Here is a 27,500-nt window from a genome sequence, read left to right as displayed (position 1 = left end):
GTTGGAGTTCGAATTGACAATGGAAGAGGAATGTTAGTGTTTAAATAGAAAGAGATAAGAGGAGGGAAAAAGAATAAATTTTAAATTAAATTTTGAAAAATTGGAAGTGGTTTTCGAAAATTGAAGTGAAAAAAAATAGTTAAGTGGTTTTGAAAAAGATAAGAAGTAAATTTGAAAAAGATAAGAAGTTAGAAAACGATTTTTGAAATAAGGGATTTTAAAAAGAGATGATTTTGAAAAAGATATGCTTTAAAAGATATGCTTGAAAAGATGAGAGAAAAAAAGATTTGATTTTTAAAATTAATGACTTGATTAACAAGAAACTAAAAGATATAATTCTAAATTTCAAATATTGAATCTTTCTTAACAAGAAAGTAACAAACTTGAAATTTTTGAATCAAGATTTTTGAAAATTTTGAAAAAGATTTTATTTTTGAAAAAGATATTATTTAAAAGATATGATTTTGAAAAAGATAAGCTTGAAAAAGATAATATTTGAAAAGGATATGATTTTGAAAAAAAATATGATTGAAAAAGATAAGATTTGAAGAATATATGATTTTGAAAACAGAATTCCCTCCTAGTGTCATCCTGGCGTTAAACACCCAGGAGCTGCGTGTTGTAGGCGTTTAACGCCCAGCTGTTGCATATTTTGGCGTTTAAACGCCCAGCCAGGTACCCTAGCTGGTGTTTAAACACCATTTTTTCTTCCTTCTTGGGCGTTTAAACGCCCAGCCAGGTATCCTGGCTGGCGTTTAAACGCCAGTTTTCCTTCCTCACTGGGCATTTAAACGCCCAACCAGGTACCCTGGCTGGCGTTTAAATGCCAGTTTTCCTTCTTCACTGGGTGTTTTGAATGCCCAGCTTTTTCTTTGTAAATCCTCTGCTTTCTGTTCTTGGAACTTCATTTTGCTATATCCTTTATTCAAGAAGATATATTTTCAATTTTTGAAAAATAGCAAAATGAGTCAAAACATATAAATCTTGGATCAAAACACAAGACATATGCAAGAACATTATGAATGTCAAGATGAACATCAAGAACAATCTTGAAGATCAAGATGAACATCAAGAGCTTAGTTTTCTATAAAAGAAAACATATAAGACACCAAACTTAGAATTTTCTCATGTTTAGGCCATATGCTTTGCAAGAATGCACATGTAAAACATCATGCAGTGCAAAACAAGGAGTCATGAAGATCAAACAACGCAATTCATCAAGAACAGCTTGAAGATCATCAGGAACACAATGAATGTGTTTTGAAAATTGCAAGACAATTACAATTCATGCAATTAAGACCAAACTTAAAATTTGGCACCAGATTCAAACAAGAATCATGAAATATTTTTAGATTTTTATAATTTTATGATTTTTTTGTATATATTTTTCGAAAATTATTTTGAAAAGAAAATAAATATATTCAAAATTTTTAATAAGGATTCCAGGAATCATGCAATGTTAGTCTAAAGCTCCGGTCCAGGAATTAGACATGGCTAACTAGCCAGCCAAGCTTTCAGTGAAAGCTTCGGTCCAAAACACTAGACATGGCCAATGGCCAGCCAAGCTTTAGGATACAAATCAGACATACAATAGCTAAATTGATAGGAACCAACATGCTCTTGTGATAATAGATTGAAGCCTCGGTCCAAAAGATTAGACATGGCTTTACAGCCAGCCAGACTTCAACATATCATCATGAAATTCTGGAATTCATTCTTAAAAATTCTGAATAACATAGAATAATTTATTTTTTTATTTTTTTTGAAAATAAAAAGCTTTAAAAATAAAATAAAATTACCTGATCTGAGCAACAAGATGAACCGTCAGTTGTCCAAACTCAAACAATCCCCGGCAACGGCACCAAAAACTTGGTGCACGAAATTGTGATCCTCTTGCAACGGCTCCAAAGACTTGGTGCTCTCAAACGTGAGTCACACTTTGTCACAACTCCGTACAACTAACCAGCAAGTGTGCTGGGTCGTCCAAGTAATACCTTACGTGAGTAAGGGTCAATCCCACGGAGATTGTTGGTATGAAGCAAGCTATGGTCATCTTGTAAATCTCAGTCAAGCAGATTCAAAGTGATTATGGGTTTTCAAAAATATAAAGATAAACAAAGCATAAAATAAAGATAGAGAAACTTATGTAATTCATTGGTGAGAATTTCAGATAAGTGTATAGAGATGCTGTGTTCCTTTTGACTCTCTGCTTTCCTACTGTCTTCACTCAATCATTCCTACTCATTTCCATGGCAAGCTGTTATGTTGGGTTTTACCGGCGTCAATGGCTACCTCCTGTCCTCTCAGTGAAAATGGTCCATGTGCACTGTCACCACACGGCTAATCATCTGTCGGTTCTCGATTGTGTAGGAATAGGATCCAGTGATCCTTTTACATCTGTCACTACGCCCTACAGTCGCGAGTTTGAAGCTCGCCATAGTCATTCAATCCTTGAATCCTACTCGGAACACCACAGGCAAGGTTTAGACTTTCCGGATTCTCAAGAATGCTGCCAGTGGATTCTAGCTTATACCACGAAGACTCTGATCTCAAGGGGTTGAAGGCTCTGTTATCAGGAGAGGCAATCAACACGCATGAGCCAGGAATCCAAGAGATACACACTCTAGCCTTTGCTTGTAGAACAGAAGTGGTTGTCAGTCACGCGTTCATAGGTGAGAATGGTGATGAGCATCACATAATCATCACATTCATCATGTTCTTGTGTGCGAATGAGTATATTAGAATAAGAATAAGCTTGAATTGAATAGAAAATAGTAGTAATTGCATTAAAACTCGAGGTACAGCAGAGCTCCGCACCTTAATCTATGGTGTGTAGAAACTCCACCATTGAAAAATACATAAGTAATGAAGGTCCAGGCATGGCCGAATGGTCAGCCCCCATGAAAGTCTAAGATCGCATAAAACTGATCAAAAGATCCTAATACAATAGAAAAGGTCCTATTTATATTGAACTAGCTACTAGGGTTTACAGAGATAAGTAAATGATGCAGAAATCCACTTCCGGGGCCCACTTGGTTTCTGCTTGGGCTGAGCATTAAGCCTTGCGTGTGTAGAGGCTTCTCTTGGAGTTAAACGCCAGTTTTTATACCAGTTTGGGCGTTTCAACTCCAACTTTAATGCCAGTTATGGCGTTTTGACTTTAGAATAGGGCAGAGAAGTGGCGTTTTGACGCCATTTTACATCATCAAAACTCGCACAAAGTATAAACTATTATATATTTCTAGAAAGCCCTGGATGTCTACTTTCCAACGCAATTGAGAGCGTGCCATTTGGAGTTCTATAGCTCCAGAAAATCCACTTCGAGTGCAGGGAGGTCAGAATCCAACAGCATCAGCAGTCCTTTTTCAGCCTCTGAATCAGATTTGTGCTGAGGTCCCTCAATTTCAGCCAGAAAATACCTGAAATCATAGAAAAACACACAAACTTATAGTAAAGTCCAGAAATGTGAATTTTGCATAAAAACTAATAAAAACATCCCAAAAAGTAGCTAGAACCTACTAAAAACTACCTAAAAACAATGCCAAAAAGCGTATACATTATCCGCTCATCAAGTAGCAGGATCCATCTTATTAGTCTGGGCTTGGATTCTTGTTTGGTATGCAAGTATTTGAGTGCTGCATGATCAGTGATTACAATTACTTTAGAGCCAATAAGATATGATCTAAATTTATCAAAAGCAAAGACAATGGTGAGTAATTCCTTCTCTGTGGTGGTATAGTTCCTTTGATTCTCATTGAGGACCTTGCTAGCATAGTAAATGACATGCACCAATTTGTCCTTCCTCTGTCCTAAAATAGCCCCCACAGCAAAATCTGATGCATCACACATCAACTCGAAAGGTAAATCCCAGCATGGTGGTGCTATAATAGGCGCAGAGAAGAGTTTGTTCTTAAGTTCTTCAAAGGCTAGCATGCATTCATTATCAAAAACAAAAGGTACATTAGAGACAAGTAGGTTGCTTAAAGGCTTGCCAACCTTGGAGAAGTCTCTAATGAACCTCCTATAGAAGCCAGCATGTCCTAGAAAACTTCTAATTGCTTTGACATTGCAAGGTGGGGGTAACTTTTCAATCACCTCCACCTTAGCCTTGTCCACTTTTATGCCCCTTTTTGAGATCTTATGACCAAGAACCACCCTTTCTGTTACCATGAAATGACACTTCTCCCAATTCAAAACAAGGTTGGTTTCTTGGCACTTTTTTAGCACCAAGGCGAGGTGATGAAGGCAATCAAAATATGAATTCCCAAACTCCGAGAAGTCATCCATGAATACTTCTATGATCTTCTCAACCATGTCTGAGAAAATGGAGAGCATGCACCTTTGGAATGTTGCAGATGCATTGCACAATCCAAAGGGCATCCTCCGATAAGCGAAAACTCCATAGGGACAAGTAAATGAGGTTTTCTCTTGGTCCTTGGGGTCTATAACTATTTGGTTGTAGCCAGAGTAACCGTCCAGAAAGTAGTAATACTCATGTCCTGCGAGTCTTTCAAGCATTTGGTCCATGAAAGGTAAGGGAAAGTGGTCTTTTCAGGTGGCTTCATTAAGTTTCCTATAGTCAATGCACATGTGCCATCCGGTCACTGTTCTGGTAGGTATTAGTTCATTCTTCTCATTTGACACCACAGTGATCCCTCCCTTCTTAGGCACCACTTGGACAGGGCTTACCCAAGGACTGTTGATGATTTGATTTTTGACGGTATAGAATTTCATAAATGAATTCTCGTTGCAAGTATAGTTTCCAAACCAATCAAAAATCCTTTCATACAAAAGATTGTTTGTCACTAGTACAAACCCCTAAAATTAATAACCGAAGTATTTAAACCTCGGGTCATTCTCCCTAGGAATTACAATAAAGTGTCTTGTTATTGGTTGTGAGTTATTTTGGGGTTTTGATATGAAGCATGAAAGATAAATGGCAAGAAAGTAAACTAAGGCCTAAAAAGGTCTTGGCAAGGGTTGGTGGTCAAGGATCTCTATCCTAATCACTAACCACAATATGAGAATTGGCAAGGATTAATCTCATTAAATCATCCTCTAACTAGTAGTAAAGGAAAGTCAAATGAACTATATTAATCCTAGTCCATAAGTCCTAACTCTCCACTAATTCAATTAGTGAGAACTAGAGTAAATGGCTCCCAATCATTAATTACTTGGACATTAGTAACTCAAGAGTTCCTAAGTTACCTTTCCAAGCCAAGAGTATAAAATTCTACTCTAAAATCCAACCAAGCATTTCATAAAACACTTGGAGGGTACAAAAGAAAAGCATAGTAAATTGATAACAAGAGTAGAATCTAACAACAATTATTGAAAAGAATTAATAACAACAATCAAAAGAAACACATCTATTATGAATTACCTTGAATTGAATTGGAAGAAAGTAGGAGAAACAAAAGTAGATCTACAACAAAAACACAAGAACAACATAAAGGAAATTACAACAAAAGAATAGANNNTCGCTGGCCACGTTTTGCTTTAAGTGAACCAGGTGGCAGCAACGGCGCGTGCGCGTACTATGCGCGTGCGCGCCACCATACGTGTAGCAACTATGGCAAATCTTATATCGTTTCGAAGCCCCGGATGTTAGCTTTCTAACCCAACTAGAACCGCATCATTTGGACCTCAGTAGCTCAAGTTATGGTCGTTTAAGTGCGAAGAGGTTGGCTTGACAGCTTTCCGGTTCTTTCATTTCTTCATGAGTTCTCCAACTTTTCATGCTTTCTTTCCTCATTCCCTTGATCCAATCTTTGCCTCCTAAACCTTAAATCACTTAACAAATATATCAAGGCATCTAATGGAATCAAGGTGAATTGGATTTAGCTATTTTAAGACCTAAAAAGCATGTTTTCACTCTTAAGCACAATTAAAGGATAATATACAAAACCATGCTATTTCAATGGATAAATGTGGGTAAAAAGTGATAAAATCCCTTAAAATTAATACAAGATAAACCCTACAAATGGGGTTTATCAACTGTCTGAGATGGGGTAAATCACCCCTGCTTGCCACAACTTCAACACTTCTTTTTGGACCACTTTATTCCTGGTTGGATTCAGCCTTCTTTGTTGTTGTCTTGAGGGCTTAGCACCTTCTTCAAGTAGGATCTTGTGCATGCACATTGAAGGACTGATTCTTTTTAAGTCTACAAGTGTCCAGTCTATAGCATCCTTGTGTTGTTTCAGCATTTGGATAAGCTCCTCTTCTTGCTCCTTACTCAAGCTTGAATCAATATCACTGGATAGGTGTTGTTGTCACCCAGATACGCATATTTCAAGCTTGGTGGTAAGGTCTTCAGCTCTAGTTTTGGTGCCTCTACTTCCTTGTTGTCCTTGTGGTTCAGCATGATTGAATTCTCCATGGTTCCTTGTGGTAGTTCTCCACTTGATGCTTGTTGCTCTAACTCCATAGTTCCTTCACATTGTTCTTCTTCCAAAACCCCTCGTCCACCATCATGCATTCTCCTATGGATTCCTTGGGGTAACTCATTGCCTTAAAGACATTGAAGACCATCTTCTCTTCATGCAATCTCAAGACTAGTTCCCCTTTTTGCACATCAATGATGGCTCCAGCAGTAGCTAGGAATGGCCTTCCCAAGATGATTGATGTGTTAGCCTCTTCTTCCATATCAAGCACAACAAAGTCAGCTGAGAAAATGAATTCTCCCACTTTCACCAATAAGTCCTCCACTACCCCATGTGAAAACTTGAATGTTCTGTCAGCCAATTGGAGTGCCATTCTTGTTAGCTTGGCTTCCTCAATCTTCATCCTCCTCATCATGGTTAGGGACATGAGATCGATTCTAGCTCCCAGGTCATACAAGGCTTTCTCAATATTGATATCCCCTATGATGCAAGGGATTTGAAAACTCCCTGGGTCTTTCATTTTCTGAGGGAGCTTCTTTTGTATGATTGCACTACACTCCTCAGTTAGCACTATGGTCTTTTTTTCTCCCCATTTCCTTTTTCTTGTCATGTGCTCCTTCAAAAATTTGGCATAAAGTGACATTTGCTCCAATACTTCAGCAAATGGTATGTTGATTTGGAGCTTTTTGTAGATCTCTAAGAATCTAGAGAACTTGCCATCCTTTTCATCCTTCCTCAGCCTTTGTGGGTATGGTGCCTTTGGCATATAAGGCTTCAAGATTGGCTTTGGTGAGGATGGGACAGAGGTCTCTTCTTCATTCTTGTTTCCATGCTTTTCTGCAGCTTCTTCTTCATGATTACTCTGGCTTAGGGTTGCTTATTCTACAACTTTCCCACTTCTAAGTGTGATGGCCTTGCATTCACCTCTTGGGTTGGCCATGGTATCACTGGGAAATGTATGTGTGGGCATTGGGATTTTCTTAGATAAAATCCCTACTTATGCTTCTAGCTTTGAGATTGCTGCACCTTGATTCTTCAGATTTGATCTGTATTCTTCTTGATTGGCATCTATCTTCCTTTCAGCCTATGTTTGTCTCTCCAAAAGGGTGGAAATGGCTCCTGTAAGCTGTGATGATAGTTGTGCTATTGCAGCCTCTACTCTCTCAAAGTTGCTCTTGATTTCACATAGTTGCATGGTTGACGTTGATGTGTCTTGATGGTGGTTGTTGTGTGTTTGCTGGGTGAAATGGTATGATGTCTTTTATGAATTGTGGTAGGGTCAATTGTTGCCTGATTGATGGTTGGGGTTGTGAGTGTTGTATTGGTTGGATTGGTATGACTTGTTATGGTATTGGTTATGGCTTTGTTGGTTTCTCCACCCAAAATTTGGGTGGTTCTTCCATCCGGAGTTGTATGTCTTGGAGTTTGGATCATATGGTGGCCTAGAATTATTCACATAGTTAGCTTGCTCCTATTCACATTCAACTTCTGGTGCATTTCCTTCTTGTTGAGGGGCTTGGGCTTGAATGGCTGAGACTTGATTATTCTCCATCTTCTTGGTCAGGGGTGCTAGTTGTGCAGTAATCACTTTGTTTTGGGCTAACAGGGCATCCATTGAAGCATAGAAATACTCATTCTCAGCCGCAGTCTCAATGACATCTATGGCTTCTTCAACGATTTTCTTCTTATTGAGTGAACCTCCTGAAGAATGATCTACTGCTTGCTTTGACTCATATGACAGCCCTTCATAGAAGATGTGTAGTTGCACCCAAACATTAAACATATCCGGTGGGTATTTCCTTGTCAAATCTTTGAACCTCTCCCAGGCCTCATAGAGTGTTTCACCATCTTGCTGTCTGAAAGTTTGTACCTCAACTCTTAGCCTGTTGACTCTTTGTGAAGGGTAAAATCTTACTAGAAATTTGTTTACAACATCATCCCGTGTGGTTAAGCTCTCCTTAGGAAATGCTCTCAACCACTTTGCTGCCTTATCTCTGAGTGAGAAAGGGAACAAAAGTAGCTTGTAGGTGTCAGGGTGTACACCATTGGACTTTACAGTATCACAGATCCTCAAGAATTTAGTGAGATATTGGTTTGGGTCCTCCTGGGCACCTCCTCCATATGAACAGTTATTCTGGACAAGTGTGATGAGTTGAGGTTTCAACTCAAAGTTGTTGCCATGGATTGTTGGTTTCAGAATGATGCTGCCACAGTTTCCTGGATTTGGGTTAATGTAGGAGCCTAAGACTCTCCTCTCTTGCCCAACATGATTGCCAGCATCTCCTCCTACATTGTCTTGCACTTCGTCATCCATGGTGGTTCTCAAATCTTCCTCTACTAGTTCCTCTCTAACCATGCCTTTGCCTCTAGCCTCCCTTCTTAGTCTAAGGAAGGTCCTCTCAGGTTCACTATCGAAGGAGGATGAAGTTTCTCCCCTTCTACTTGTCATACATTCAACAAACAGCAGGTAGAGGACAAGTGAAAGAATCATCTTAGTTAAGATTAGTGGGTAACTTGGTTGATGCAATTAATCAAACAGTTAGAAGAATGGAAATATGGACAATGGATAACTAAAAAAGGCAGAAAAGGCAGAAATTAGAATGGAAAAAGAACTTAAAGAACAAATAAAAAAAGAAGAAAAATAACAAGGTAATTAAAATGCTTAATCTAGCTCTCCAATCAATTTAATCATTGTCAAATTCAAACCAATTTCCGACAATGGCGCCGTAAAACTTGATGACCGGATTTCACTCCCCATATAAAAATGATGAATCCGTTCTTTTGGCAAGCGCACCAAAATTATCGTCAAGTAATAACCCACAGTGGAGTGGGATCGTATCCACAGATATTGGTAGATTTGAACAATTTTAATCAATTGGTGAATTAGTCAAGCTAAATAGAATAGATTGTGATTGCAGAATTATAAATGGATAGAATTATAAATGACTCAAAAGTAAAGAAAAGCAGTAAAGTGCAGAAATGGAAATGGCAAGAATGTAAAGGGCAGAAACTTAAATGACTTAATTATAAATGGGAATGGGGATTTGCAGAATATAAAAGAAAGCTATAAAGTATGTAGAAGATAAGAATAAGGGAATTCATTGAGATCAGGAGATGTTGTCTCTTTGGATTAAATCCAGCTTATATTCTCTTCAATCATACAACTCATTGACCTCTTGGCAACCATGATTGATTTGAGTCCCAAACCCTTGGTGACTCAATCTCTCAGATCTTGATTAATAGCCAATTCTTTGGTCTAATTGCTCATGAAGAGAGATATGCTTGGTCTCTGATTATACCACACATCATCATAGGTCTAAGTTGAGGGAGGATTATATGTCACCATATCCAAACACCAAAACCCAGATCCTATTCAAGTGTGAGAAGAGATTTCTAGCATGGTTTCATGTTTCCTTTTCCAAGGTTCCCATGAAACCCATTTTACATTCAATCTCTTTTCCAAGATAATTGAACACTAATCACGAAGAACGAAATTCCTTCTAGGAAATCAAAGAGAAGATGAAGAGAAGAAGAAATTCACTATCATTAATCCATCAAGTACAACAGAGCTCCCTCTCTCAATGAGAGGGAATTTAGCTACTCAAAACTCAGAGAAAAGTACTCAAGATGGGAAAGATAATGAAGTGAAAAGTAAATCTAAAAGCTCTTTTCCACCACTTAGCTTCCTAACTGCTTAACCCCCTCTCTTAGTACTTTTTGGGATTATTTATACTACTCCTAGCTCTAAAAAATAAAGGAAACACAAAAGTGAAAAGAAAAAAAAACAATTTGGAGGGAAAAAAACTCAATAAACGTCATCTCCCAGCTGGCGTGTGGTTGGCGCTTTAGTGGCGTAACACTCCTAACTCTGATTCTGGCATGGCATGCCACGCCTAGCTCTTCAAGTGGCATGCCCTCCTTCATTAGCATCCCTGGCATGCCACGCCTTTGAACCCTAGTGGAATGTCCAAGGTCTTTTAATCACTCGTGTAGCCTGGCGTGCCACGCCTTTGAGCCCAAGTGGAACACCCAGGACTTCCCCCCTCTTCTTCTTGCTTCTGGAAAGTTGAACTAGCATGACACGCCGAGGGTCTGGCGTGCCACGCCCATTTGTGTACATGGTCCTTCGCTGGCGTGCCACGCCCAGCATTTAAGTGGCATGCCCATTTCCTCTTTTGGTTGATTGGTGATGATGGCGTGCCATGCCTGAGACTCAAGTGGCAAGGCTGGTGAAGAATGGTAACTGTTGTGCCATGCCTTCGATACCAAGTGGCACGCCCAGCCTTTGCTTTGGCCTTCTTGTTCATTGGCGTGCCACGCCTGGATGCTTAAGTGCCACGCCTAAGTGAGGGTGAGAGCTTGGTGTGCCACTCCTTCGACCCCAGGTGGCACGCGCAGACCTTTTTAGCCTTCATCCCCTTCTCTGGAATCTTGTACTAGCGTGCCACGCCTGGTTCCTCAAGTGCCCAAGCTGGCGTGCATGCCCATGGCTCAAGTGGCATGCCCATAGTAAGTGATGGCCTAGGCGTGCCATGCCTCTTTAGTGGTATTTATTATTGCTCTCTGGAAAATTGCACTGGAGTGCCACGCCTAGCTCCTAGCATGCCACACCAGTGCATTTTTGTGGCGTTTGCTCCAAGTGGCACGCCAGTTTCACATGCCCAGCTTGTTTTGATGTTTTTTCCCCTTTTTTGATGTCTTTTTAACCTGAAATTAAGCACAAACTCATTTTAAAATAAATGTACTATAATATTCATCAAATATTGCATGAATTGCAATGATCAAATGAGATTATGCTCTTTTATGGTCCTTTTTATGCAAGAAAAAAGGGTAGATGATGCAAGTCATCAACGTTCTAGTTTCCTCCATTTTCTCTGTATTTTTCTTCTACAGCTTTCGAATTTTGTTTGCTTAATATGGGTTTTGAGAGAGAGAAAGAGAAGAGGGATAAGGTGGACTGGTCAAACAATTGGGTGAGCGAGGATGTGAAAATGCGTACATCACTGTTCAAGGATGTAGATGCTGTTAAAGAAATAGACTTAAAGAAGATAGTGAATGGGGGTTCAGGAATTCATGTAAAACTGTTGCCCATGTTCCATTGATGACCGTGTGTATCATAAAGCAGATGGGTTTGAATATTTCTTTATCTATAACTGTACTATAGAAGAACTGAGAGTGAGGTTTCCATTCTCAAAGTTTCAGTGTCAGGTGTTAAGGCAGTTGAACTGTGCCCCTTCTTAGCTTCATCCCAAGGGATGGGCATTTTTGCGAAGCTTTGAGGTGTTGACTGGAGTATCTGGAAGAGAAACCGTCGTTGGAACTGTTCTTTTGTATGTTTCAGGCAAAAGTTGTTTGGAAGGGTGGTTGGGTTAACCTGAATAGTTCTCCAGGTTTTGCTGTGTTTAAGTTGTATTAGTGATAAATTACTATTTTACGGTTTATCTTGTACTTAATTCAGTAGATTTTACCCATTATTCTCACACTTATTTATAGAAATCGCATGTTTTACATTCTCCTTCCTGATTTTGTGCTATGATTGAAAACACGCTTCTTTGGCCTTAAATCTGCTAGTTTTAATCCTCTCTTATTACCATTCGATGCCGTGATATCGCGGTTCTAGTTGCGTTGGAAAGCTAACATCCGGGGCTTCAAAATGGTATAAAATTTGCCATAGTTGCCATGCAGTTAAGCGATGCGCACGCGTGAAGTACGCGTACATGTGACTTGAAGAATGTGCATCGACGCATACGCGTGACGGAGCCACATGCTGTACGTATCAGAAATTGCTGGAGGTGATTTTTGGGCTATTTTTGGCCCAGTTTTAAGTCCAAAAACAGTTATTAGAGGCTGCAGAGTAGAGCAGAATGGGAAGGAGGATTGAATCATTATTCACATTTTAGGTTTTTAGATGTAGTTTTCTAGAGAGAGAGGTTCTCTCCTCTCTCTAGGTTTTAGGTTTTTAGGTTTAGTCTTTCTCAATTTTAGATTTCTACTATGCTTTAACTTAGTTCTTCTTCTACTTTTAATTATTCTAGTACTTTTATTCCTCTTGTTGATTTCTCTATTTTTCCAATTTAGTTTATGAATTCTCATGTTAGATTTGATTTTCTATTTAATGCAATTTGAGGTATTTCATATTTATGATTCCTTTCTTCAATTTATGTTATTGATGCTTTCAATTGGTTGTTTGGATTTTATTATCTCTTATTGCTTTTCTATGCTTTTGTGTTGTGCCTTCCAAGTATTTGATAAAATGCTTGGGAGGGTTTTAAGTTAGATTTTTCTCCTCTTGGCCTTGGTTGAGTAATTGGTGACATTTGAGTTATCAAACTCCTTTGTTGATTGATAATTGAAAGTTGTTAATTGATTTAGATTCCACTAAAGCTAGTCTTTTCTTAGGAGTTGACTAGGACTTGAGGAATCAAATTGATTTATCCACTTGACTTTCCTCCATGGTTAGAGGTTAACTAAGTGGGAGCAATGGATAATTCTCATCACAATTGATAAGGATAACTGGGATAGGACTTGTAGTTCTCATACCTTGCCAAGAGCCTTTCTTATTTTTCAGTTTATTTTCTTTGCCATTTACATTTCTTATTCCATATTTCAAAAACCCCAAAAAATACTTTTCCATAACCAATAATAACACACTTCCCTGCGTTTCCTATGAGAAACAACCCGAGGTTTGAAAGAATTATTGTTGGTTTAGAAACTATACTTGCAACGAGGTTTCAATTGTGAAATTCTATACCATCAAAAATCTTATCATCAAAATGGCGCTGTTGCCGGGGAATTGCAAACATGTGCCTTATTATTTGTTATTGTATATATTTGCTTTTTGCTTGTTTGTTAGTTTGTGTTAGTTTTAGGACTATGTTGCTTATTTTTATTAGTTTTTGTTTTTATTTGCTATTATGAATTCTCATCCCTTTGGCTATGAGTTTGGTCACAACTATGTTGTAGGGGATTGAAGCTACAATGGGAACATGCATCATGGTTGGGACAATCAAGGATGGGAGGAGCCACAAGGATTTGATCAACCCTCTCGGCAACAACCTCCTCCAATGTGCTATGAACAACAACCATTCTATGATGCATCCCAAGACAATAGTTATGGTGGACCTTTTTGTGACAATCAACCTCCACCAATTTCCTATGAGCAAGAGCCATTCCAAAGTGCGTACCAAGACAATGGATATGGTGAACCCCTTGTAGTTACCAACAAGGCCCACCATATGCCTATGAACCCCCTCCTCAACATAGCTTTGAACCACCATACTCACAAGCCCCCTACTACCAAACACCCTCATATAATCCTAATCCTTATCCACCATACCAACCATTTTGTGAGCCATATGAACCGTATATAGAGCCACTCCAATTCCAACCCAATTACACCCAAGAACCACCACCTCCATATACACCATATCCATATCCATCAATCCAAGAGCCTTATAATCCTACTTATAATATCCAAGTGGAACAAGAGTCAAGGGACCGTCTCAAGGAGACACTGGATCAATTTCAAGCAACCATTCATCAATTGGAGCAAGTGGTAAGCCGAAAAGTACACGAAGCTCTCATGGCTAAAGAATCTCAACTTGAGAACAAGGAATTGAAGTGTGTTGCGCAACAAATGGAAAAGATGGAGAGTGTTGAACCGCCACATCCTCATTATGATGAACCACCCTCATATCATGAACCTTTCCTCCCAAATAATGAACCTTCATATCCACCCCAATCTCCAATGGACGACATTCTAAGTGTTCTTCTTCAAGGGCAAAGAGAGATGCAAAGGACGACACAAGCGTTCATAGCTACCTTGGCCGAGGTAGTAGGTAATTTAGCCTCTCTGCGCTTTGACACTCAAAGTATTCTCATGGCTACATGTGGAGAATCAATAAAAGAGCGTAGCATGAAGGAGACACTAGAAACTCCAGTGGACAATGAGGAACGTGACTTTGTATTGGAACAAGTGAAGGAAGTCATAATAGTTGAAGAGGAAGAAGTGGTTGAAGACTTAGGAGACGCTGAACCTCCATGGGAATCTAGAATTGTAGAGTATTCCTCCAAGAAGCTTGACATTGATGAAAAGGAGGCTAGTGCACAACCTCCATGGCATATTCCTTATAAATAATTGGATGGAATAGATCAAGAAGCAAGTTCCCTTGGTGAAGATAATCATGAATCAAGTCTTCCTAGTGATGAATCCACATCCACAAATGAACTCGCTGAATATGAAGATCCTTCTTTGATTGAATCTGAAAATGATATGGAAGTGGAAGCCCTTCGGCAAGGACAGACGGGAGTTGATCATGCGTTATCCAGATCGTTGGAGACTTCTTTACCTAGGTTGCCGTCTACTACATCATTTGAGTGGGTAAAACTTATCACTATTTGCCTTCCTATCCCACTTGAGTATGGTATTCTTGAAACAGATGGCCAACTTAGGAAGCTTTATGGCATTAAGCGTAAGAGAAGAATGTTTAGTGGTTGGAGTTGCAAATCAAGGCTCCTCAAGGTTGAGATTCCAAGAGCTAGATGCAAGGGTTGGACTAGTGATAATTTGGTTGGATCTAAGAGAAGAGTTTTGTACTTCACTGAGAATTCGGACTGTTTGCCACCCTATTGGAACGATGATGATCCACTTACAGATGGGTGTAGAAACAAGATTTGGGCTCTGGGCATACAAGAGGATCAACTTTGGGAGCTCAAAGCTTGTGAAGAACTTTATCAAGGCTTGGGGAATTTACTTGGAATTGATAGAGCTTATTGGAAATCCAAGCGTTGGTGGAAGTTTCAAGATGAGTTCAAGTACAAGCCACCATAACAAAGAGCTCGCCAAATGTCCAACTTAAGGATAATAACTAAAAGTGCTAGGTGGGAGATGATAAACCCCAATTTGTGGCTTATTTTGGGGGATTTTATCACCTTTTCTCACATTTATTCAATGAAATAGCATGGTTTTGCAATTCTCCCTTGATTTGTGCTTAAATGTGAAAACATGCTTTTTAGGCCCTAAAATAGCTAAATTTAATTCACTTTAATTCCATTCAATTCCTTGATATGTTTGTTGAGTGATTTCAGGTTCATAAGGCAAGTATTGAATGGAAGAAGTGAGGAGAAAATCATGCAAGTGGGAGAACTCATTAAGAAATGAAGGAACCGTAAAGCTGTCAAGCCTGACCTTCTGGCACTCAATTGTTCATAACTTGAGCTACAGAGGTTCAAATGAGACGGTTTCAGTTGCGTTGGAAAGCTAACATCCGGGGCTTTAAAATGATATAAAATTTACCATAGTTTCCAGAGGTATAAGGGCGCGCACATGCACTTTGCGCACGTGCACTTTGCGCACGTGCACTGATGGAGCACGTGGTTCACCACATAGAAATCGTGGCCAGCGATTTTGCAGCCCATTTTGGGCCCAATTCAACTCATTTCTAATGCTATTGAACCCAAGGATTGAGGGGGAAATGAATAAAGTAGTCATAGTTTAGTTTTTCATCATGTTTTAGGTTAGAATTCTAGAGAGAGAAGCTCTCTCCTCTCTCTAGAATTTAGGGTAGTTTAAGTTTAATTCTCTCAATTCCATCTTTCAATTCTTGTTTTGATTTAGTTTTCTCTTTTAATTCCTTCTTACTACATCTTTATTCTTCTAGTTTTGCTTGTCATTTCTTATTTTGCTCTCTTTAATGTTGATGAACATTGTTGGATCTTAATTTTCTTTGATGCAAATTTATGTTTTCATGTCTCTTTTTGATGTTTATCTTCATTGATATTTTTGATTTCTTGTTGATGATAGTTGTGGGTTGTGTTAATTCTTGCAATTTGTGATGTTTACTTTTATTGCATTCTAGGTGTTTGATGAAATGTTTTCTCTAATTTTTGAGTAGTTTCGTTTACTCTAGGCCTAGACTAAGGGAATCGAGTGACCTTGAGTCATTGGGTCTCAATGAATTGGTGATTTGAGAACCCTTGGTGATCAATTTGATAATCATTGATACTAGCCTACTACTAGGTTAATTAGTAGTGAGGTTAGACCTTATGGGTTGATGTTGATCAAGCTATTTGACGTACTTCAAGCCTAGGAGTAGATATTACGTACTTAAGGCTTCTGGAAGTAGACTTAATGAGCTTAGTTCCTCATAATTGTCAATATATGGTTTGTAGACAAGGATGGTGATCTCAATTACCTATGTCTAACCAAGAGTATTTTTCCTTTCTTTTATTAGTTAATTGTTCATTTACTTTTCTTGCCATTTATTTTCCTACCAAAATATAAAAATAAAACCCCCTTGCATCTTCATAGCCAATAATTGAGCACTTCATTGCAATTTCTTGTGAGACAACCCGGAGTCTAAATACTCCGGTTAATTTTCATTGGGGTTTGTACATGTGACAAAACCAAATTTAATTTGATGTGAGAGTTGTTTGTTGGTTTGGAGCTATGCTTACAACGAAGTTCTTATTTCTACAAGAGAAATTCTAGACCGACAACAATTCTCGCTATCAAATTAATGGCGCCGTTGTCGGGGATTTACAATGGTGTTATGTTATTGGCTATTGTAATATTGTGAATATGTTTGCTTTTTGCTTATTTGTTAGTTTTTGTTAGCTTTAGGACTTTGTTGCTTTGTTAGTTTTTGTTTCTCTTTGCTATTATGAATTCTCATCCTCACTTTGGCTATGAGTTTGGTTCAAAATATGTTGTAGGAAATGGGAACTACAATGGTAACATGCATCAAGGATTTGGGAATCAAAGATGGGAAGAGCCTCAAGGGATTGATCATCCTTATTGGCAACAACCACCTCCGGTTTCTTATGGGTATAATTCCAATCCTAATGCATATCAATCTAATGGATGTGGTGACCCTTATTGTGATTGTCAACAACCACCACCATATGCCTATGAACTACCTCCTCAATATAACTTTGAACCACCTTACTCACAAGCCCCTTTTTACCAAATACCTCCATATGACCCCAACCCATATTCACCATACTAACCACCTTGTGAACCATATGAACCATATGAAGAACCATCCCATTTCAACCCGCAATACCCTTAAGAACCACCACCTCCATACTATTATCAAGATGAATCACCTCCAATGTATGAGAACTCTCAACCACAAGATGAATCACCTCCCATATTTGAAAAAATCATGGCTCAGTTTGCCACATTACCGCTATCTTGGACTCACGGGACTCATGCAACAAGCAAAGCATCTCCACGGATGAGTGTGAGAAATCAACCGAAGAAATGAGCATGAGGAAGATTTTAGGATCTCAACATGAGGACAAGGAGATGGGGTATGTCTTGCAACAAGTGGAGGAGGAAAAGATTGTTAATGAAGAAGAAGTGGTTGAAGACCTAGGCGAAGTTGAACAAGAGGTGGATTTCAAACTTGAGAGCACTTGCACACCAAGTTACATTGTTGATGATTTTGTGGAAGTTGTTGAACCTCCTTTTGAGATACTTGATGTTGATGTTGAGGAGGGTGTACAACCTCCAAAGCATATTATGATTGAAGACTTTGAAGAGGTTGATCAAGAGATGGATTCAATCATTGAGGAGTTCCTATTTACAATTGAATCCTCTCCTATTGGGCTTGAAATTGAGGTCAAAGAAGAAGATACCTCACCTCCCATGCCCTTGGTGAGCAATGAAGAAGAGATTGAATTGGAAGAGAGCCACCAAGAGGAAGAGGTAGAGGTTGAGGAAAGTTGTAAAGAGGTAGAAGTTACAAGGGAAGAGTACAAGGGAATGGATCTCACATTGGCTAAGTGTGGGGAGGTCCCCCTTCCTAAGTCACCATCATCCAACACAATATTCAAGTGGGTAAAATTTCTATCCCTAAGCTTCACTTTCTCACTTGAATATGGTTTGATTGAAAATGATGGGCAACTTAGAGCTCTTTGTAGAGTCAAGAGTAGGAGAGAATTGGTTAGTGGGTGGAAATGGCAATCAAGGTTCCCTATGGTTGGAAGCTTAAAGTCTAAGTGCAATGGTTGGTATCGTTCTCAACTAAAGGAGTCTAGGAAGATGTTTTGGTGTTTACTTGAGAATTTAGATCACTTCTCACCCTATTGGAATTGTGATGATCAACTTGAAGATGGGTGTAGAAATAAGATTTGGGATCTGGGAATATACGAAGACCAATTTTGGAAGCCCTTAGCTTGTGTGGAACTTCATCAAAGCTTGGTGCCATTGATCTTGAATTTCGGAGCTTACTTGAAGTCCAAGCATTGGTGGAAGTTTCAAGATGAGTTCAAGTATAAGCCACCATGACAAGGAGCCTTCCAAATGTCCAAGTTAAGGACAATAAACAAAAGTGCTAGGTGGGAGACAACCCACCATGGTAACATCTTTTCATTTTCTCTTTTGTACATATTGGTAGAATTAGTTTAATTTCTTGTTTTTATTGGTTTGTTGAATTTATTTGGTAGTCTAGTAGGTTGAATAAGGTTTTATGGTGTTTGGGTAGCTGTTTGGAGGTTTGGAATGCTTGAATTGGTGCAAGAACAAGAAAAATTTTGAAAAAAAAAGCACCAACCCGCGCGTGCGCGCACCTGGCGCGTACGCGCGCCTCAAGCATTTTCGACCATCTACGTGGGCGCGCCATGTGCGCGGACGTGTGGATTGAAAAATCTCACCCCTCCATACATTGACCCGAGAATCGCGCCTACACTGCACCAGCACCATGCCTGAGGCACAAACTAACCCGCGCGTGCGCGCACCTGGCGCGTACGCGCCCTTTTGAAAATTTGCGGATCAACGTGCAAGCGCAGCGTGCGCGCGCACGCTGATCGCCCATCTGCACTCCTGGTACATTTTTCAGAGAGTTATGCCCAGTTTGTGCCTATTCTGTGCCTGCAACCCACGCATGCGCGCACCTGGCGCGTCCGTGCCGGTTAAAAAAAAAAGAAAAAAAAGAGTTTTTTTCCCTCTTCCATTTTCTTTTGCCCATTGCATTCGTATACTTCTACTCTTTCCATTTTCATTTTGTTTTTATAGCTTGTTTTTACCTTATTTTTTTTAGTTTCTCATTTTAATAATGGTGTTGCATTTTCCTACTCAATTGTTGAGAATTTCTTGCATTATTTTGGTGCCTCTTGACTTGTTTGATATTGTATGCCATTAGCCCATATTGTTTTCTCACTTACATGCTTAGCTACTATGTAGTGAGACCCTTACTCTTATTTGGCATTAGCCCCGCCTATATTTTATTTGCTTTGATATCTTTGTTATAGGCTTAATTTTCTTTCTTTTTCTTTCCTTTTAGGTTGGCCACCGAGAAGGGAGAAAGGAAAGCTTCTAATTGGGGCGACAAACAAGTTCATCCGCACAATCCTTTGTAAAAGCTCATCAATTGTTTCAACCCGTCCACCTTGCTCTTCTTGCATGCATCGAGGATGGTGCAAATTTCTAAGTGTGGGGAGGTCGTCCGACCGACCTCCATGGGTAACAATTTCCTCTTTCAACACCAATTCTTAATTTTCTTTGCTAGTTAGTTGTTGCATCTCATGTTAGGGTGTTAGTTAGAATTTGTACATATTCTCTCATTTCTTTTTATGTTAGGACTACTTGGTTAGGGTGATGATTTCTTTTCCAAGAAAAAAATTATTTTTAGGGCACCCTACCAATTTGAAAAAAAAAATTTCTTGTTGAACTTACTTGAAAAATTTATTTTGGAACATGGTTTTTGAGCCAAGAACACAAGCATGTGAGTTTTGAGCCTAATTGTGTGGTTACATCTTATAACCACTTATTTCCATTCTTGTGTGCATTGTTCTCTTTCTATGATTGTAATCTTTGATTTGCTTGATTCTATATGTTATTCTGTGTATGAATGCATTTATATGATTGAGGCCATCATTTCATTTAGCTCACTTACCCAAATAGCCTACCTTTCATCAACCATTGTTAGCCAAATTTGAGCCTATTTAATCCCTTTTGTTCTTAATTTTAGCACATCACTACCCCTAAGTGAAAAACAATAAATGTCCTTAATTTGGATCTTTGATTAGCTTAGGATAGTGAGGGTGTGTATCATTTGGGTATGGGAAACTTGGGACATTGATTGAGGTAAAAGTATAATTTTTGTATTTTTGTTGAAAATATTGGAAATTGGGTACATATTCATGCACTATATGTAAAACCATATGCATTGATACATTTGTATATACTTTTGAAAAAACAAAAAAATGTGAAAAAAATGGTAAAGAAAAATATATAGAAAAAGATAAAAAGAGAAAAAGGAAATAAAAAAAAGGGGGACAAAAATGCCCCAAAATAAAGTTTAATAAAAATCAATGCATATGGAATGTTAATTAAAAAGAATGCATGAGTATGTGAAAAAGTGGGAATCATGGGTAGCTAGGTTGTGTATTAGAATTTTATGGGTTATTATATGTGTTTGGTGAGAGCTTAGGTTAATCAAAGATTCAAATTTCAAGCTCACTTGACCATATGCATCCTTACCTTTACCCTAGCCCCATTACAACCTATGAATAAGACCTCATGATAAATGTATGCATACATTAAATAATTGTTGATTGTTAGATGAAAAACAAATCATGGAAAGCATGATTAGAAGAGAATTGAGTGGATCGACCCTATACACTAGAGCGACTAGAGCGGATACACTTCCGGTGAGGGTTCGATGCTCAATTCCTTGTTCCCGGCTTTCATGAGCTTTCTTCTTGCAAGTCTATTTGAACTTTATTTTGATATTTGAATTGATAGGATTCATGAATCATCATATGATCTTAGCCCAACTTGCTCATACATGCTCTTGAGTATTGATTTACTTTTAACCAAGTAGGTAGAATCATTTTGCATTTAGATTGCATTCATATAGATAGGTGCATATAGTTTCTTTGCATTGAATAAATGTTCATACCCTTTTCTTGTCCTTCTTTATTCTTAGCATGAGGACATGCTTGGTTTAAGTGTGGGGAGATTTGATAAACCCCAATTTTATGGTTTATCTTGTGCTTATTTTGGGGGATTTTATCACCTTTTCTCACATTTATTCAATGAAATAGCATGGTTTTGTAATTCTCCCTTGATTTGTGCTTAAATGTGAAAATATGCTTTTTAGTCCCTAAAATAGCTAAATTTAATTCACTTTAATTCCATTCGATGCCTTGATATGTTTGTTGAGTGATTTCAGGTTCATAAGGCAAGTATTGAATGGAAGAAGTGAGGAGAAAAGCATGCAACTGGGAGAACTCATGAAGAAATGAAGGAACCATAAAGTTGTCAAGCCTGACCTCCTGGCACTCAATCGACCATAACATGAGCTACAGAGGTCCAAATGAAGCGGTTTCAGTTGTGTTGGAAAGCTCACATTCGGGGCTTCAAAATGATATAAAATTTTCGAGTAAAGTATCGTTTTTATCCCCAACATTTGGGGTAAGTCTTATTTGTGTTCCTAACATTTAAATCGTCCTATTTCTATCCCTAACGTTTGTAAAAGTTATTTAATGTTATCCTACCGTCAATTACACATCATGAACACTTTAGTTTGAGTGTTAAAAATCTCTTCTTGAAGTTAGAATACAAATGTCTGGGATAGAATCGATGATCCACTCCGAAAAATAGCTCATTAAAAGTTGAAACTAATTCTTACAACACTTACATAATTCACTTTTCTAGGGATATAATTGAATCTAAACACAAATAGTGGGTATAATATTAAAATCGAACACATTCAAGTGAGACCTAATTGAGAACGAATACATCCAAGTGAGAATAATTGAAAAATATAATTTGATTTGTTAGTATAATTGATAGTAGGATAACATTGAATCATTTTTATAAACGTTAGGATGCAAATAAGACGATTTAAATGTTAGGGACACAAATAAGACTTACCCCAAACGTTGGGGACAAAAATGATACTTTACTCAAAATTTGCCATAGTTGCCTGATGTATAGGGGCGCGCACGCGCACTTTGCGCACGCGCGTCGATGGAGCACGTGGTTCACCAAATAGAAATCGTGGCCAGTGATTTTGCAGCCCATTTTGGGCCCAATCCAACTCATTTCTGATGCTATTGAACCCAAGGATTGAGGGGGGAATGAATAAAGTAGTCATAGTTTAGTTTTTCATCATGTTTTAGGTTAGAATTCTAGAGAGAGAAGCTTTCTCCTCTCTCTAGAATTTAGGGTAGTTTAAGTTTAGTTCTCTCAATTCCATCTTTCAATTCTTGTTTTGATTTAGTTTTCTCTTTTAATTCCTTGTTACTACATCTTTGTTCTTCTAGTTTTGCTTCTCATTTCTTATTTTGCTCTCTTTAATGTTGATGAACATTGTTGGATCTTAATTTTCTTTAATGCAAATTTATGTTTTCATGTCTCTTTTTGATGTTTATCTTCATTGTTATTTTTGATTTCTTGTTGATGATAGTTGTGGGTTGTGTTAATTCTTGCAATTTGTGATGTTTACTTTTATTGCATTCTAGGTATTTGATGAAATGTTTTCTCTAGTTTTTGAGTAGTTTCCTTTACTCTTGGCCTAGACTAAGGGAATCGAGTGACCTTGAGTCATTGGGTCTCAATGAATTGGTGATTTGAGAACCCTTGGTGATCAATTTGATAATCATTGATACTAGCCTACTACTAGGTTAATTAGTAGTGAGGTTAGACCTTATGGGTTGATGTTGATCAAGCCATTTGACGTAATTCAAGCCTAGGAGTAGATATTACGTACTTAAGGCTTTTGGAAGTAGACTTAATGAGCTTAGTTCCTCATAATTGTCAATATATGGTTTGTAGACAAGGATGGTGATCTCAATTACCTATGTCTAACCAAGAGTATTTTTCTTTTCTTTTATTAGTTAATTGTTCATTTACTTTTCTTGCCATTTATTTTCCTACCAAAATATAAAAATAAAACCCCCTTGCATCTTCATAGCCAATAATTGAGCACTTCATTGCAATTCCTTGTGAGACGACCCAGAGTCTAAATACTCCGGTTAATTTTCATTGGGGTTTGTACATGTGACAAAACCAAATTTAATTTGATGTGAGATTTTTTTGTTGGTTTGGAGCTATGCTTACAACGAAGTTCTTATTTCTACAAGAAAAATTCTAGACCGACAACAATTCTCACTATCAAGAGACCACCCACCTTGGTATGATCTTTCCTTTTTATTAGTTTCATTTCATTCATATTAGTGTTAGTTTTTAGTTCTGCATGTTTACCTTTACTTTGCTACATTTTAAAAAAAGTGCACTCGACGCATAAGCGTCGATGACGCCCACGCGTCACATGCAACGTAAAAGTTACAGAGAGTTGCGCTAGAACTATGCAAGAGGGGTGCCTGGCGCACAAGCCACCCCACGCGTACACATGAACTGCAATTTTGCCAATCCACGCAGGAGCGTTGGTGGGCGGAATTGTGATCATCAACAATGGCGCCAAAGACTTGGCACTCTCAGACGTGAATCACACTTTGTCACAACTCCACACAACTAACCAGCAAGTGCATTAGGTCGTCCAAGTAATACCTTACGTGAGTAAGGGTCGATCCCATGGTGATTGTTGGTATGAAGCAAGCTATGGTCATCTTGTAAATCTCAGTCAGGCAGATTTAAAGGGGTTCTGGGTTTCGAAAATAATAAGATAAATAAAACACAAAGTAAAGATAGAGAAACTTATGTAATTCATTAGTGAGAATTTCAGATAAGTGTATGGAGATGCTGTGTTCCTTTTGAATCTCTGCTTTCCTACTGTCTTCATCCAATCATTCCAACTCCTTTCCATGGCAAGCTGTGATGTTGGGTTTCACCGGCGTCAATGGCTACCTCCCGTCCTCTCAGTGAAAATGGTCCATGTATGCTGTCACCACACGGCTAATCATCTGTTGGTTCTCAATTGTGTTGGAATAGGATCCAGTGATCCTTTTGCGTCTGTCACTACGCCCAACACTCAGGAGTTTGAAGCTCGTCACAGTCATTCAATCCCTGAATCCTACTCAGAATACCACAGACAAGGTTTAGACTTTCCAGATTCTCAACACGCATGAGCCAGGAATCCAAGAGATAAACGCTCCATCTTAGGTAGAACGGAAGTGATTGTCAGGCACGCGTTCATAGGTGAGAATGATGATGAGTGTCACAGATCATCACATTCATCAAGTTGAAGTGCAAGTGAATATCTTAGAACAAGAATAAGCTTGAATTGAATAGAAAATAGTAGTAATTACATTAAAACTCGAGGTACAGCAGAGCTTCACACCCTTAATCTATGGTGTATTGAAACTCCACCGTTGAAAATACATAAGTGATGAAGGTCCAGGCATGGCCGAATGGCCAGCCCCCAAAACGTGATCAAGAGATCAAAAGGTGATCAAAAGATGAAAATACAATAGTAAAAGGTCCTGTTTATATTGAACTAGCTACTAGGGTTCACAGAGATAAGTAAATGATGCAGAAATCCACTTCCGGGGTCCACTTAGTGTGTGCTTGGGCTGAGCATTGAGCCTTGCATGTGTAGAGGCTTCTCTTGGAGTTAAACACTAGTTTTTATGCCAGTTTGGGCATTTCAACTCCAACTTTTATGCTAGTTCTGGCGTTTTGACTTCAGAATAGGGCTGAGAAGTGGCATTTTGACGCCATTTTACGTCATCAAAACTCGCACAAAGTATGAACTATTATATATTTCTGGAAAGCCCTAGATGTCTACTTTCCAACGCACTTAAGAGTGCGCCATTTGGAGTTCTGTAGCTCCAGAAAATCTACTTCGAGTTAAGGGAGGTCAGAATCCAACATCATCAGCATTCATTTTTCAGCCTCTGAATCAGATTTGTGCTCAGGTCCCTCAATTTCAGCCAGAAAATACCTGAAATCACAGAAAAACACACAAACTCATAGTAAAGTCTAGAAATATAAATTTTGCATGAAAAATAATAAAAGCATCCCAAAAAATAGCTAGATCCTACTAAAAACTACCTAAAAATAATGCCAAAAAGCGTATAAATTATCCGCTCATCACAACACCAAACTTAAATTATTGCTTGTCCCCAAGCAACTGAAAATCAAATAGGATAAAAAGAAGAGAATATACTATAAATTCCAAAATATCAATGAAACTTGGTTCCAATTAGATGAGCGGGACTTGTAGCTTTTTGCTTCTGAACAGTTTTGGCATCTCACTTTTTTCCTTTGAAGCTTAGAATGATTGGCATCTATAGGAACTTAGAATTCAGATAGTGTTATTGACTCCTCTATTTAAGTATGTTGATTCTTGAACACAACTACTTCTATGAGTCTTGTCCGCGGCCCTAAGCACTATGTTTTCCAGTATTACCATCGGATACATAAATGTCACAGACACATGACTGGGTGAACCTTTTCAGATTGACTCAGCTTTGCTAAAGTCCCCAGTTAGAGGTGTCCAGAGCTCTTAAGCACACTCTTTTTGCTTTGGATCACGACTTTAACCACTCAGTCTCAAGCTTTTCACTTGGACCTTCATGACACAAGCACATGGTTAGGGACAGCTTGATTTAGCCGCTTAGGCCTGGATTTTATTTCCTTGGGCCCTCCTATCCATTAATGCTCAAAGCCTTGGATCCTTTTCACCCTTGCCTTTTGGTTTTAAGGGCTATTGGCTTTTTTTGCTTGCCTTTTCTTTTTCTTTCTTTTCGCCATTTTTTTCTTTTTTTTCTTTTTTTCCGCAAGCTTCTTCCTTTTTCACTGCTTTTTCTTGCTTCAAGAATCAATTTTATAATTTTTAAGATCATCAAATAATATTTCTCCTTTTTTCTTATTCTTTCAAGAGCCAACAATTTTAATATTCATAAACAACAATATCAAAAATATGCACTGTTCAAGCATTCATTCAGAAAACAAAAAGTATTGTCACCACATCAAAATAATTGAACTGAATTCAAGGATAAATTCGAAACTCATATACTTCTTGTTCTTTTGTTTTTAAAATATTTTTCATTTAAGAGAGGTGATGGACTCATGGAATTATTCATAGCTTTAAGGCATAGACACTAGACACTAATGATCATGTAGTGAAGACACAAACATAGATAGCATATCAAGCAAAAATTCGAAAAATAGAAAAATAAATGGACAAGGAGAGTAAGGAATGAGTCCACCTTAGTGAGGGTGGCATCTTCCTCCTCTTGAAGAACCAATGGTGCTTTTAAGCTCCTCTATGTCGCTTCCTTGCCTTTGTTGCTCCTCCCTCATAGCTCTTTGATCTTCTCTAATTTCATGGAGAATGATGGAGTGCTCTTGGTGTTCCACCCTTAATTGGTCCAACCTTTTATCAAAGTTGGCCTTTCTTCTTGGCCACAACTTCATAGAAGTGGTCTTGATGGGCCTTTGAGATGAGTCTCTCCATCTCCCATGGCTCAGAGGTGGAAGCAATTGCCTTCCCTTTCCTCTTTCTAGAGGTTTCTCTGGCCTTAGGTGCCATAAATGGTTATGAAAAAATAAAAAGCAATGCTTTTACCACACCAAACTTAAAATATTTGCTCGTCCTCGAGCAAAAGCAAAAAGAAAGAAAGAAGTAGAAGAAGAAGAAGAAAGTGGAGGAGATGGAGGTGTGTGAATGGTTGGGTTTGGGATGGGAATGGTTTGAATTTGAATGGTGAGGTAAGTGAGGATCCTGTGGGGTCCACAGATCCTGAAGGGCCAAGGATTTTTGGTGGACGAAATTGTGATTCCTTTGTTATTGTATTTTGTAAAATTCATTGCTTTTTCAACTATGTGTGGACACAACTCTGTTCAACTTAACCAGCAAGTGTACTGGGTCATCCAAGTAATACCTTACGTGAGTAAGGGTCGATCCCACAGAGATTGTTGGTATGAAGCAAGCTATGGTCACCTTGTAAATCTCAGTTAAGTGGATTCATAGGGTCAAATGTAATTGGATTAGATAATTAAAAGATAAATAAAATAAAAAAAGGATAGAAATACTTATGTAGATCAATAGTGGGAATTTCAGATAGGCATGTGGAGATGCTGTGCTCCTCTTGAATCTTTATTTTTTTATTACATTCATCCAATCCTTCTTACTCCTTTCCATGGCAAGCTGTATGTAGGGCATCACCATCATCAATGGCTACTTTTAATCCTCTCGG

General features: G+C 38.4%; 1 non-coding gene across 1 annotated transcript; it reads left to right on the top strand.

Moving 5' to 3' along the window:
- Positions 1–8,163: 8,163 nt before the first annotated feature.
- Positions 8,164–8,271, top strand: LOC127742064 (small nucleolar RNA R71). Its single transcript, XR_008003251.1, has one exon. It is a non-coding gene; the product is annotated as a small nucleolar RNA R71 (small nucleolar RNA).
- The last annotated feature ends 19,229 nt before the right edge of the window (positions 8,272–27,500 follow it).

The sequence above is a fragment of the Arachis duranensis genome, chromosome 9 (assembly GCF_000817695.3).
Source record: "Arachis duranensis cultivar V14167 chromosome 9, aradu.V14167.gnm2.J7QH, whole genome shotgun sequence".
NCBI lineage: Eukaryota > Viridiplantae > Streptophyta > Magnoliopsida > Fabales > Fabaceae > Arachis > Arachis duranensis.
The sequence above is the reverse complement of the archived record's forward strand: the minus strand, read 5'-3'. Positions and strand labels throughout refer to the sequence as shown.